The sequence below is a fragment of the Cygnus atratus genome, chromosome 3 (assembly GCF_013377495.2).
Source record: "Cygnus atratus isolate AKBS03 ecotype Queensland, Australia chromosome 3, CAtr_DNAZoo_HiC_assembly, whole genome shotgun sequence".
In the NCBI taxonomy this organism is placed as follows: domain Eukaryota; kingdom Metazoa; phylum Chordata; class Aves; order Anseriformes; family Anatidae; genus Cygnus; species Cygnus atratus.
This window is the reverse complement of record NC_066364.1, coordinates 24,298,810-24,311,020: the sequence shown is the minus strand read 5'-3', so window position 1 is coordinate 24,311,020 and position 12,211 is coordinate 24,298,810.

The window sequence follows — 12,211 nt, the reverse complement described above, 5'->3', positions numbered from 1 at the left end:
TTATTCCCCTTATAATTACATGGAGTCACTAACAGGCATAGAGAAAATGAATTAGGCCACATTTTCCAACTAGTGCATGCAACAATGCACAAGCCTATTTGAGAAACTGATCTATAAAGATTTGCAGTTCATTAAAGGAGTTTTGTTTCTTCATGGTCTTCCCATCCATCACTCTGAGCCTTGTCCTTTTCTTTGTGACTTTCTGAAAAGCATTTGCAACTGCTAATAACCAGGGCTACACAGAGGTACAATGCAGTGTTACAGCTTGATATCTACCAGGGGACATGGCACAGCCACAGCACCAGGGTAATGGGGGAAAGGGAAGAGAAGATAGCATAAAGTGCAATCATTTAGTTTTCCTTTGATTAAAAGCTGATGATGACATGGCTATTGAAATAAAGCTTTAGTAAGAATCACATGTATAAGCTTCATACATTTAAATTCTCAAATAAAATAAAATAAAAATATAAAGACATCTATCTTGTTAAACTCCACAAGTTCTACGGCACATATTTTTGCTGAATCTCTGTCCTTTTGACCCTCTGGGAGATGATAGACTAGTGATGCTCATTACACCACCTGCCTCTCAGGGAAAATCTGTCACTATGTGTAGATTACTGAGAAGCTTTATACACACTGCTCCAGACCTGAACCTCTGCAAAGCTAGAAGGACTGGAAGAGAAAACTTGAGACTTCTTCACAGTTGATTACACAAGGCATTACATGGACACCCACTCAGGTTATTTAAAAGTACTCACAGAAATAGAGTTCATTCCCAACCGCAGGGCTTACCACTGGCTTTAGAAACTGCTGCTAAAAACCTGTACAGTCACAATGAATTCTTCCTGGTATCTGTAAAATCAGTGGGCTTTTTATTCACCCTAGTGTACCAGAATTGCACTAACGCAATCAGACAGATAGTACCCCAAACAAAGTCTCTTTTGTGTCACTCCAGAGCTGTAGCAGGGATTTGAGCTTCCCTACCTGAGATTTTCTGCTGCTGTAACAGTTAATGATGGTAGAGGCATGGCTATTGTAATACAAACCTAGAGGCTCTTGAGTCTAGAAGGCAGGAGAATTAGAGAGAAGCTATTTTCACCATTTTCTTAGAAGGCAGTTAAGAATTAAAATTTACACATTCAAAGTGTTTCTAGTATCCAGCACAATGCAATGTAGAAATAAACAGACTAGGTACAAACAAAAAAGCAGAATAGCTGCATTTGTTCAGTGCTATACTTGAGCTATTTCACTGAATAAGCAAATGAATCCACAGATATTCAATTAATACTGCATAAGAACAAAATAACTGATTTGGTTGTTTTTGACTCTTTGCAACTCTTGAGATTTTGGCACAAGAAAGTAAAGGAAAATAGATAAGAAATGTGACCAAATTACTTAATACAATTCAAAATTTACGTTTGAAAAAATAAAAATGAAAAGCACTAAGTTTTCAAAGTACACAAAACAAAGCTAAAAGTGCATTACTAAGGTTGCAAGCTTGGAAGAGTTAAGAAGTTCCAGTGTAGCCTTACATCAGCCTCTTATTATTAATTGTTCTTTCACAAATTGCATTTTTAATACGACATTTTTCACTGCTCTAAAATTAATGCTGCTTAACGATGGCTATTCAATCAGTTATTTTCTGCTCATTGTTTATTTTGCAACCCACACCTTATTTGCTTGTCTTAAACCTATTTTCCTCTTGATCTTTTCAAATCTGCTTGCCATTATAGTCTGTGACAGTGATCATTTTGTGAATGATTTTCTAATATCTACCATGTGAGGTTTGGAGCTATCAACATTTTATCAACTGAGAAAACAAACAGAGGTATTAAGAGAAAAATCTCTAATATTTTGTAGTCAATCTCAGAAAATCATGGTAAATAAGGTCTAGGACTCATTTTGGCTTACATGAGTTTTCTAGACCTAGGTGGGAATTCTGTCCCTCAGAGTCAGGGATTGAGTCCAGTTTCCTTGGAAGATTTCATTTGCTTTAATCAAGGGCTGCTTCTTGGTTTTCCTCTTACCTCTCATCTAATCAATGAACTACCACACTCCAATATTTCATCTTCTGAAGAAAGGAACCTACAGAAAACAATACTCTTTTCTTAAATGACTTTAAGCCATACCACAGTAAGTTTATTCAGTGCACTATATTATGCAGGAGTCTTGCAGAAGAAATCACATGTAATGAAGGCAAGATTGCCTTGCCTGAGAAACTCTCATTATTTTCAACTGACAACCTTTGTTCTGATATTTCCTAAAATTTGAACAGTTGACTTTGCAACCAAATCCTTTTAAGATTTGTGTGTGACATGTCCTATATATGATTGTATATCAGATCTTCATGAGCGTGATTAGAATCATTAAATCTACTGCAGAGACACTTCTTCAAGCTCAGAAAATTACAACAGACTTCCTAAGCCACAACTAGAAAATGAGATATTTACAGTTCTGATAGCAGGGAAAAGATGAAATATAATGATTTTAAGCTTCATACTATGATAGAGGAATATGGTCTTGGTAGCAAATGCTTCCTTTCAATTTCCTTGCAGTGTGAACCATTCTGTTCCACCATACCTCAGATAGTTTTCATGCCACCTGTCCATCTTGAACTCCTGTTGTGTTCCTATTCTCCTCATCTAACCTTTTTAAGTATCCTTTCCCTCATAAAGGATGCCCTATTTCTTATTTCCAGCTGCTGCTCTCCCCCCGCCCCCCAACCATTACTCATTTGTACTGATTCCCACTACAAACTTTCCAATCCAACCTCTTAGTCAATTTCTGCCTCAGTTTCACCTCCACAGACCAGAATTCATTCCTCCCCCAACCTCAGCTGACAGGTGCAGCTCTCTTTCACTCCTTCAATCTACGATATGTCCCTACCAAACCTCTTCAAGTCCTACCCATGTCCCTCTGAATTAAATCAAGCAAGATCCTCCTAAAACCAGCAGCCCTAAAGGCAACTGGCTGACAACACAAGGAAGAGAATGCCCTTGTCCTTACTTTCATTGATTGTTTCTGCTTCTCCTTGTAGCCCACAACTACAACTACACTGAAAACCTTCTAAACTCGAAACATCAGGAATGGAACACGCTCAAGTATATGAATCTCTGAGATACAGAACTGCAAAACTGATACAATTGTACTGAGCAAGAATGAACTGTGGTTTGCTGGGAGACTTAGATGACCGAATTTATAGAAGACAAAAGGCTGATGCCTGACACCAAGCCCTCTTCGCTCTTATACCTCCTAGCCAGGTCCTTTCTCTAACTTATGGAGGTACTAAAGTTTTCCACAGAAAAGCATTACTTAACCCTTAGTTGGGAATTCACAGGTGTGAAGGCATACAGGCCTGATGCTCTTCAGAACTGAAGCTGTGGCTGAGTGGATTTGCTTGTAGAGGAGGAAGTGCACAATGTGCTTAATTTTAATTGGAAAAATTCAATTACAATTTATATTTTTTATGTGGTGATAAAACCTCAAAATCAAGAATGGTAATGTTTTGGTCAAGTAGATGAAAAGTCCATAATCTTGAAATCTTGTGAAATATTTCAGCTTAATTCCAGAATAACAAGATTTCAGTTAGCCAATTCACTGTTGTTTTTTGGTTTGTTGTTTGCTTTTGTCCAGTTTGCACAGACATTGCATCTTTATTTTCCTGGGCTAATTTAATAAAGAAATGAGGACTCTTTGGGTGCAATTCATCTGATCTACACTAGATTTATACTTGTGCATGACAGAAATTGTGGCTTTCCCCCACGCTATACAGAAGAAGCTTAGGGTCTTTTTCTCCAAGGTGAATATTCTCTTTACCTTCCGTAATTTCTAACAGATTCTCTTATTCATGTCCATGTACTCTTTCCACTTACTGGGTGACTAAGTCAAAGTCATACATGTTTATAACTGTGGAAACAGAATTTTAGTTTCAAATGCACAGGGCTTCTTCTTGGAAACATGTATGTGCTCTTAAACCTGAAAAATGGCAACAACAGTTTGTGACTTTGGCCAGGTAGTTTGTTCATTCTCTTGGCTTTGCTCTTATAAAAACAGAAGGGAGAGCATTTCGATAACCACTAGACTGAAGCACAATGTTTTTGGAGAGGTAAATGTTTTATACCTCCTTTAGATAAAGGTGTGTTGGAAGAATGGAACTTTTTGTCCATCTCCCCTCATCTCTCCCCTCCCCCACTATAGAGTGGAAATAGTCTCTGATCACATGGCCAATCTCTTCTATTTTTTGCTTTTCCTTAAACACCAGAATATGTGAGACTTAATCTGGCCTTAAATACATCTCTCTGTAATTATAGTCTGGAAAACAGAATACAATCTTTGAGTTTGAAAAAGAATTTGCAGGCCTGAAACCATAAAATTTCCCCTTATAACCATCCCTCTTTGAATCACTGCTTTAGCAGTACTTTTGTCTGCTTAAGTTTTGAAACAACATGCAGGCAGAAAGGTTGAAGTATTTGTCTCTTGGTGAATCCTCAGAGGAAATCAGACAAAAGAATAAAGTTTTCTAGCAGATGAAAAATTCCCCTACCTTTTATTTTCTCCCTGTTTGTATCTGGTTCTGCTGATACTTGAGACCTCTTATGCATTCACAATAACATTTCTCAATTTAGTGAGCATGCCATGGCAATTGATTTAGACAATGCAATAGCTGTGACAGCAATTGGGAGGCACTCCAAATTTAAAAAGTAACAGGACACGCAAAATTGAAGCCTACTGACTGTTTTTGTGATAATTGAATTTCATTGAGTTTTAGCAGTGAGAAATGAGCAATAAAGGGCTGTTTCCAGCCACAGTTCCAGGAAATGGCTAGGGCATCATGCATCAGAAAAATATATGTTGAACATTTACATGCAGAAATCATCTGAGTTACTGATTCAGCCCAACAAGCTTCTTTCCTTCTTAGCTGAAAAAATAATTTCAAAATAAAATAGGCAAGCCTTTGAGATAAAGAATTAAAGATAAAAAGGGCTGAATACTTTTGTATAGCTCCAGGACTGCAAAGTTGCTGTGTGGGCAATTTAACTATGTTCCATCCTGAATGGTTGTTGTAAATGAGGATCTCTTTGGTTGCAGTTTTCCCCAGAACAGTTCCTGAGGAAAGCTATTTTCCTGGTGCTTAAGAACTTAATTTTTCACAACTGAAACAGTGCGTTGGCTTTTTATGATGTTTGAACTGGTTGCTCCAGGAGTGATTGTGTTTCCAGGGGTCACCACTGAGGTCTTGTTTTCAATAAGAACAGTAGTTCTCTCTGTTCTTAATGCAATTCCGTTCACTCTGCTGACACTCTGCACTTTTTTGAGAAGAGCAGCTTTCACACCTTCAGAAATGGCAGGTTTAGGAGTTGCACTAAATCTTTTCATAAGAAACAATGAAGATTCATAACATACTGTCCAACTGATATGCATTTCTGTCAGTGGAATCCAGGCAGGATTGTCATAGATTGATATAAACAGATCTCTGTGACTAATTCTTCGATTACAAGAAAAGTTTTCTCTCTTTACAAAAGTTTCAGCCTTAAATAGCTGCACCTATGTAAAGCAGTTATTCTGAAGTGAATGTTTCCTGCCCCTCTTTTATTGACTTTCATGCAGATTTCCTGAGTTCAATAGCTTAAAAGCAAGTGATTAGTAAGTATGTAATCCAGACCCTTATCAAAATCCAGAGACAATGTATGTCTCATCATATGTCTGATCTATTTTATAATAAGGATTTCTATGATCACTGGAACTGCATGTAAGTTTTGCCTCAGAGCTAAGCCTTACAATGATGGTGAACATACAGCACTTAAAGAACAGCTATGGGAAGTCTGTGTTTTCTAGTGATGTTCAGTGAGCTGGAGGCAAGAAGTTTCAGTAAAACTGTCATGAGTTGGGATAAGTACCGTTGATTGTAATCTGAAATATCTAAGACAATGCCATTAAAGCGAATCAGCAAATAATATTTTTTTTATGTATCTGCCTGATAGCTCATGTACAGTATAATGGATGAAAATGGTTCTCAGAATTATATGGTTCTCAGAATGAAACAAAACTTAACTCAGCTACTTTTTATCATTTTTTAACAAACAGTGGTTGTATAGAAAGCCTTTAAAAGAATAAGGCTAGCTGAGGTAGGATTATTTTTTTGTTTGTTTGTTTTTGTTTCCCTGAATAATTGCTGACTAACCTGGTTTAAAGTCTTTCTTTTATGTATTCATAGATTCTACTGTTACCTTGAAGAAGAGGGAAAACCAGATGTGAATTTAAAAATAATTCATGGTAATAGATCTGGGGCAAAACTTAATCAAGTCGGTGCATTAACTCTGCATAAATAAATGACATTTTGGCCACACGATAAACTAGTTATGCATTGCACAGACAGAACTGTAATAAAAAATAAATAAAAATAAAAAGACCTACACAGCCACTCTTCAATTTTTCCCATGGAACTTTTGCACAGGAGTCAGTGCACAGCGGAGCTGCCAGATTCAAAAATAGAAATGCCTTCATTACTCATTCATGCAAAGGGAAATGAGGCAAAATGTGGGTGAACTTATAGTTGGACATGAAAATCCGATAAGAGCACAGGGGATCAACAATGGCAGCACAGGGAGCCGTAAACCCAGTGTTGATTGGCATCTACCATTAATTTGTATTCTACGTGTGATCCAGCTGACAAGGCACTGGAAAATAATGTATGTTTGTGAGGCAGTGCTCAGAATTGCTCTGCCATCATGCCAAAGACCTGGTGAATTGAGGAAGTGTGACAATTGCCAGCTTTTTGCTCAAATGCAGAATCTGACTTTGAAGGATCAGCTTCCCTCTGTCATAATGAAAAATAGAGATCCACAGTGCGACATCGCAAGAAACACAGGGAATGCAAATGTAAGCCAGTTGGGAGACTGAAGAAAACACATCAGAATTTCTATGGTGTAAAATCTAAAATAGGGTAAAAATGCTAACATTTTTCTGTCATGGTAAATTTGGAGGACACACATAAAGGATAACAGAAATGTAAGAAACCTGAAGTTATTGAATTACTTCTAAATTCTGCACAGATAGCAGAGTCTACCCTGTCCCTTGAAAACTACTCTTTTTGCTCTCCCTTTTCAGGATAGGTTAATGTGGAAAAAATCAATAGGCTCTTAAAATATTTCAAAGATGTATTTCAAACTAGTTCTATAGATGTATTCTTATCTACTGGCAATGCATGTGCCTGTCAGGCAATGACAAGAGTCTTTTGGAGGAGAACTTTTTTTAATATTAAAATAAATACTAGAACGTACTACTCTGTAAATGTCAAGAGTACAAGCAAAAACCTGCCAGGAAGGTGTTTTTTTTTCTTTTTTCTTTTTGCTGAGTTTGCCCTCTCTTTTGGCTTGTTCAGAGCACAGGTGCATAAGGCTGGAAGATTTCATGCATGCTGAAGAGAAGCAGGTTACTGCAGTACAACTTGCTGTGGAGCACAGATCCATGAAGGGCTGAGGTACCAAAGGTTTTAGTGAACAAAGCCTGTGTGTGAAGCAGCTGTGTGTGCTCTTCATTATAACAAAATGTGGAACAGCACACATTTGCCAGCTGCACTTCTGCTTTTGTTTATTGCAGCTACTCAGCTGCTGATAAAATCTGAAGAAAATGTTTATTCCCTTGCAATGTGCATTTCATCACCAATTATTTCATTTTCAAGGTCCACTACTCAATACAGAATGTGGGCTAAAAGGGAAGTACTGATGCTGTGCTTAGATGTTTTGCTACTTAGTTGAGATTTGTGGAATGAAACTGTTTTTTTGAGTATCAGCAAGGACAAGATGAATGACAGAAAGGGAGTCTGGACTGGGAATCCCTGCATTACCACTGGCTCAGTGTGGCCCTGCTCACATCGCTCACAGGTTATATCCTGATCCCAATCATAACCTTTAATATTGTAAACCAAGAAATGTCACTCAGTGTAAAAATAATGATAAATCAGAATCTGCGTATTAAGTGTCCCCAAATCCTTCTTAAGCATCTCATCAGTGATACCAGAATAATGGTATTTACTCACTTCATAAAGAAGGTATGTCAAGTATAAATCTATGTGGCCTTGAAAGTGTATGGTGCTAAACGTTGTTACAATAACATGACTAAGTAAAAGGGCAACAGCAGCGTTACTTGCCAGCCTTACCTCAAACAAATGAAGGTTAACCTACAATTAATGGTACCATACAGTGTGGATACACTGAACTGCAAACAAAAGGATATCTGTTCAGCATTTCTGAAAAGTCAGCTAGGTTAGAAATAAATAAATATATATATATGTATATATATATATTGTTTGCAAAGAGAAAAGGTTTAGTTAAATCTGACCAAGAGTTTTATTGCTTTATTTGAATAATGATCCCTATCCAGCCTGCACAGCAAAACAGCATCACTTTCTCTTAGACATCCAACAAAAACAATCCAGTTTTATAGAAGCAAATTCCCAAATTCTCACAAAGCTTATTGTACTGCCCTCCAGTGTCCCCCAACCCGTCCTCTACCCCTGTAGATTGGAAGTGAATATTCATATCAAAAGTATGCTGAGCAGCCAAGAGCAGAGTATGATCCTCAAAATGTTTGCTCTCTTCATAATATCCTTCCGAAGTTATCTGATGGCCACATTATTACCGTAGCTTAAGTTAAAGCAATGACATAAATTTTGCACAATGCTAAGCCATAGGAAGTGTCTTAGGGGAGGTTTCATTGCGAGGTTTCTCTTAGTTCTCTACTGAGCCTTGAAACACATCCAGACATGCAGGGATTCCCAGGGAACTTGAAGAGAACACAGTGCAGAAAGCAGCAGTGTCCTGCCCCAACCTAAAGGTTGGTTGTCTCTGCCACTCCAGCTAATTACCACATGTCAAAAAAGTTCATGTGCACCCAGTGCTTCTGCAACTGAACACATCGACTTGAAAAAGTCTGGGGTCACAAGGTATTTGTGACAATATAGATAACCAAAATCCCGCAATTGTTTTTCACCCTGCCATGTAAACCGTAAACCTGTTCAGACAGTATCCAATATCAAGTAGAGGTTATCACAAAAAGAAAAAAAAACAGCCCATCTCCTGCTGTTAAAGGCAGCCTCATTGGTAGCTACTTCTAAAGACCCAAAACACCTCTTCTTATATACTTTAACTTCCTGTGAAGGGGAATTGAAAATACTTGTCCAAGGAAAAACACAAATAGACATGTAAGGAACTAAAAAGTGAATAAATGGTTCTATTTGGAACACTGAGCACAGTGTGATAAATGAGGCTGAAGAGTCCTGCACCTGCAATTGATCCATCTTCACAACTGCCTGCTTTTCAGTATAAGTTGTGAAGCTTCTGTGCAATGATGTTAACATGGCAACATAGGACAGAGTGCAGAAACCCAACTTCTTTTGAAAATGAAAAAAAAAAATCTATAAGCTAACCTTCATATGCATAAAGTTGCATACCAATTCACTAAGCTTCAAGCAACAAGAAGACTGTAATCTGACTAAAGGTTAATCAAATTAAATGCAAGGACCCAGTGATCTAAGCAACCATAAGGCACAGAAGCAATAGTAATCTAAGAACTGAATTTGAAATCTATTGCATTGGCTGCTTATAAGACCTTTAGAGGAGGGTTAGGGCATTGTCCCTGCTGTGACACTCACCAAGATACCTCAGAGATTGTCTCTCCTGAATGCCATGCAGACTTAAGGGAATAAAGGTTAAGTGGATAAAGGTTTTATTATGGGATGCAAGAGGAACAGAATTTGGAGACTGTATACTGCTGAAATACTGTAAGATCTTTTTCCATACTGGAGTAATGAAAACAGAATTTTGCTGTTTATAGACCCAGTACAAACATGGCAATTGCTCTAGCATTCAATGTCTATGGAAAAGAAAAAAAAAAAAAGCTAAATAAGCAGACCTATATTATCTGAGAATGGCATGATGGTTTGGTTGGATGACTCATTTTGCCATCACTATCTGAAGATTCCTTCACACTAAAATTAGATCACGCAGTTCATGATCTGCCCTGGGAGTAAAGATTAGAATCCACTCATTCAAACTTTTTAATCTATCTTGTTTGTGTGCATCATCAGAGTCTTTGTTAGAGAGCTGTTGTTTGCAGATGGTTGCACTTACAGAGCAGAAAGAGCAAGACCTGAAGATAATGACATTTAATTTCCCAACCACTTCTGTAGACCTCGATTTAGCATTTCAGCAGAACATATTTGTACCAGCTAAAGCTAAATAAACAATATTCCCAGATTAACAGCATAAAAATAAGTGCTGTGGCTCTGTTCACTTATTTTGGAGTGAAAGTGTTTTATGATGATGCTAAAATTTTGTGTATAATGCACCAGTTTTGCTATTATTCTTCATGATTTTAGTTTTAAACATACCTTCACACTGACCTGCACATCAGATTTTACTTGGCACTGCACTTGCATTCTCTTAAGTGATGTGCAGACAGATTCTTGCTATTAGCAACACTGAAAATACTAAGAAATTTCCATACCAGGCATCTTCAGTCAATCCGGAGTAGAATACAAAAATAAAATAAAATAAAAATAAATAAAAAAATATTGAACAACATTTTAAAAAAATATAATGGAAGAAGATTAATATAGAAATGGACATCAGGTTGACTCATCATAACTCTGGATTTAGCTACTCAAATTTAGTCTCTTTGTATAGCTTATTTCTGTTAAATGAGTTCTTAAAATGCATAGTCATACTCTACTGAATGCCTGAAAACATAGATGTGTGTTACAATGAACACACAGAAATCACTTCATCTTAAACAAATAACTTATCTGAAAGATACTTCAGCAGAAAGCTGTATAATATTGATAGGCAACATTAGGAGTACCTAGCTGCCAATAAACTTCATTCACAAGCAATGACTAAATACAGCCAAGTAAAGGTCTCTGAAAATAATTATTAATGTAGTAAACCAAAGCAACAACTAAGTTTAGGAAAACAGTTTCAGCAATTTATAGTTTATAAACTGTATAGTTTATAAACTGTTTCATTGACCTCACTCAAGCTGCTTGATATTTACCGGGCTGAGTAAATCACAAATGCAAACATTTTCTAAAGTGGCCTGGGACTGTGGCTGTGTTAGCTGATGACTATCATACTTTCTTAAGATTATTTTCAGAGATGCTGCAGTGAGTACGTACCTGGCAGTGAAACCAGCATCCCTGGAAAACAGATTCATATAGGCTTTATAGTCATGAATGAAATTGAAAATTATCAGCCCTAGAGTCTTTGATCATATAGATCACTTTGTTTTATAATGTTTTTCCATAAGTGCCCATTAAAGACCTGAACCTATTTCATATTTACTGTGTTTTTAGTAGCATTAATTCATTAACAATTTACTTTTAGTATACCTCTGAAACTAATACATATTGTGGCAATACAGCTAAATAAAATAACTTGTCTTTTTAATCCGCTTTGGTCAATATGTTTTCTTCATGTGCTAGTCACTTTATTGTGTGCAAGAGAAGGTAAACCTGAAAGGACTTGCACATTCATTTTTCTAAAGATGTTTAAAATGACAGTTTTTTCTTTTTCTTTTAATTTGTTACACACTAAATGGATCGATTTCTCAGCTATAATTCATTTACTGAAAGAGTGTAACACCTGTTTGTGCATTCCAACATTTGCACTGTAAATATGTATACTACACTAGTCTGTTAGGAACTCGTCAGAGGCAAGGCAGCTGAGAATTAAGATCAACATGCTATTTCTGTTCAATTTGTTCTGGCAGAGAAATACTTGATAAACAAAAAGTTACATTGTAATTTCATTTGTGTTTTTCTTCCCTACACATTCACCATTTGAGGCCACAGCTTGAGATGCTTTTCAACTACTCAGTGTGACTTGGATTGATATCTTAATTTGGGGAATGAGAATAATCAGCAAGGTAATAGAAACTTGATCCTCTTATGAAGGGTAAGCCAAACCAGATTGTTCCAATATGTTCAACTATCTATCTATTATTCCTATTCAGGAATTATATAAAAATGATTAAAGTACACAGTTCCACTTGGAAAAGAGTTCAAAGAATATCAGTATTAGAACCCATTAATTTAACGCAATACTGATTGTAAAACGTATTTCTGGTCAATGTGTTTTATCAAAAACAAAACAAAACAAACAAACAAAAAACAAAACAACCCACAGTTTTAAAGTGTGTCTTTCCTGATGAAACA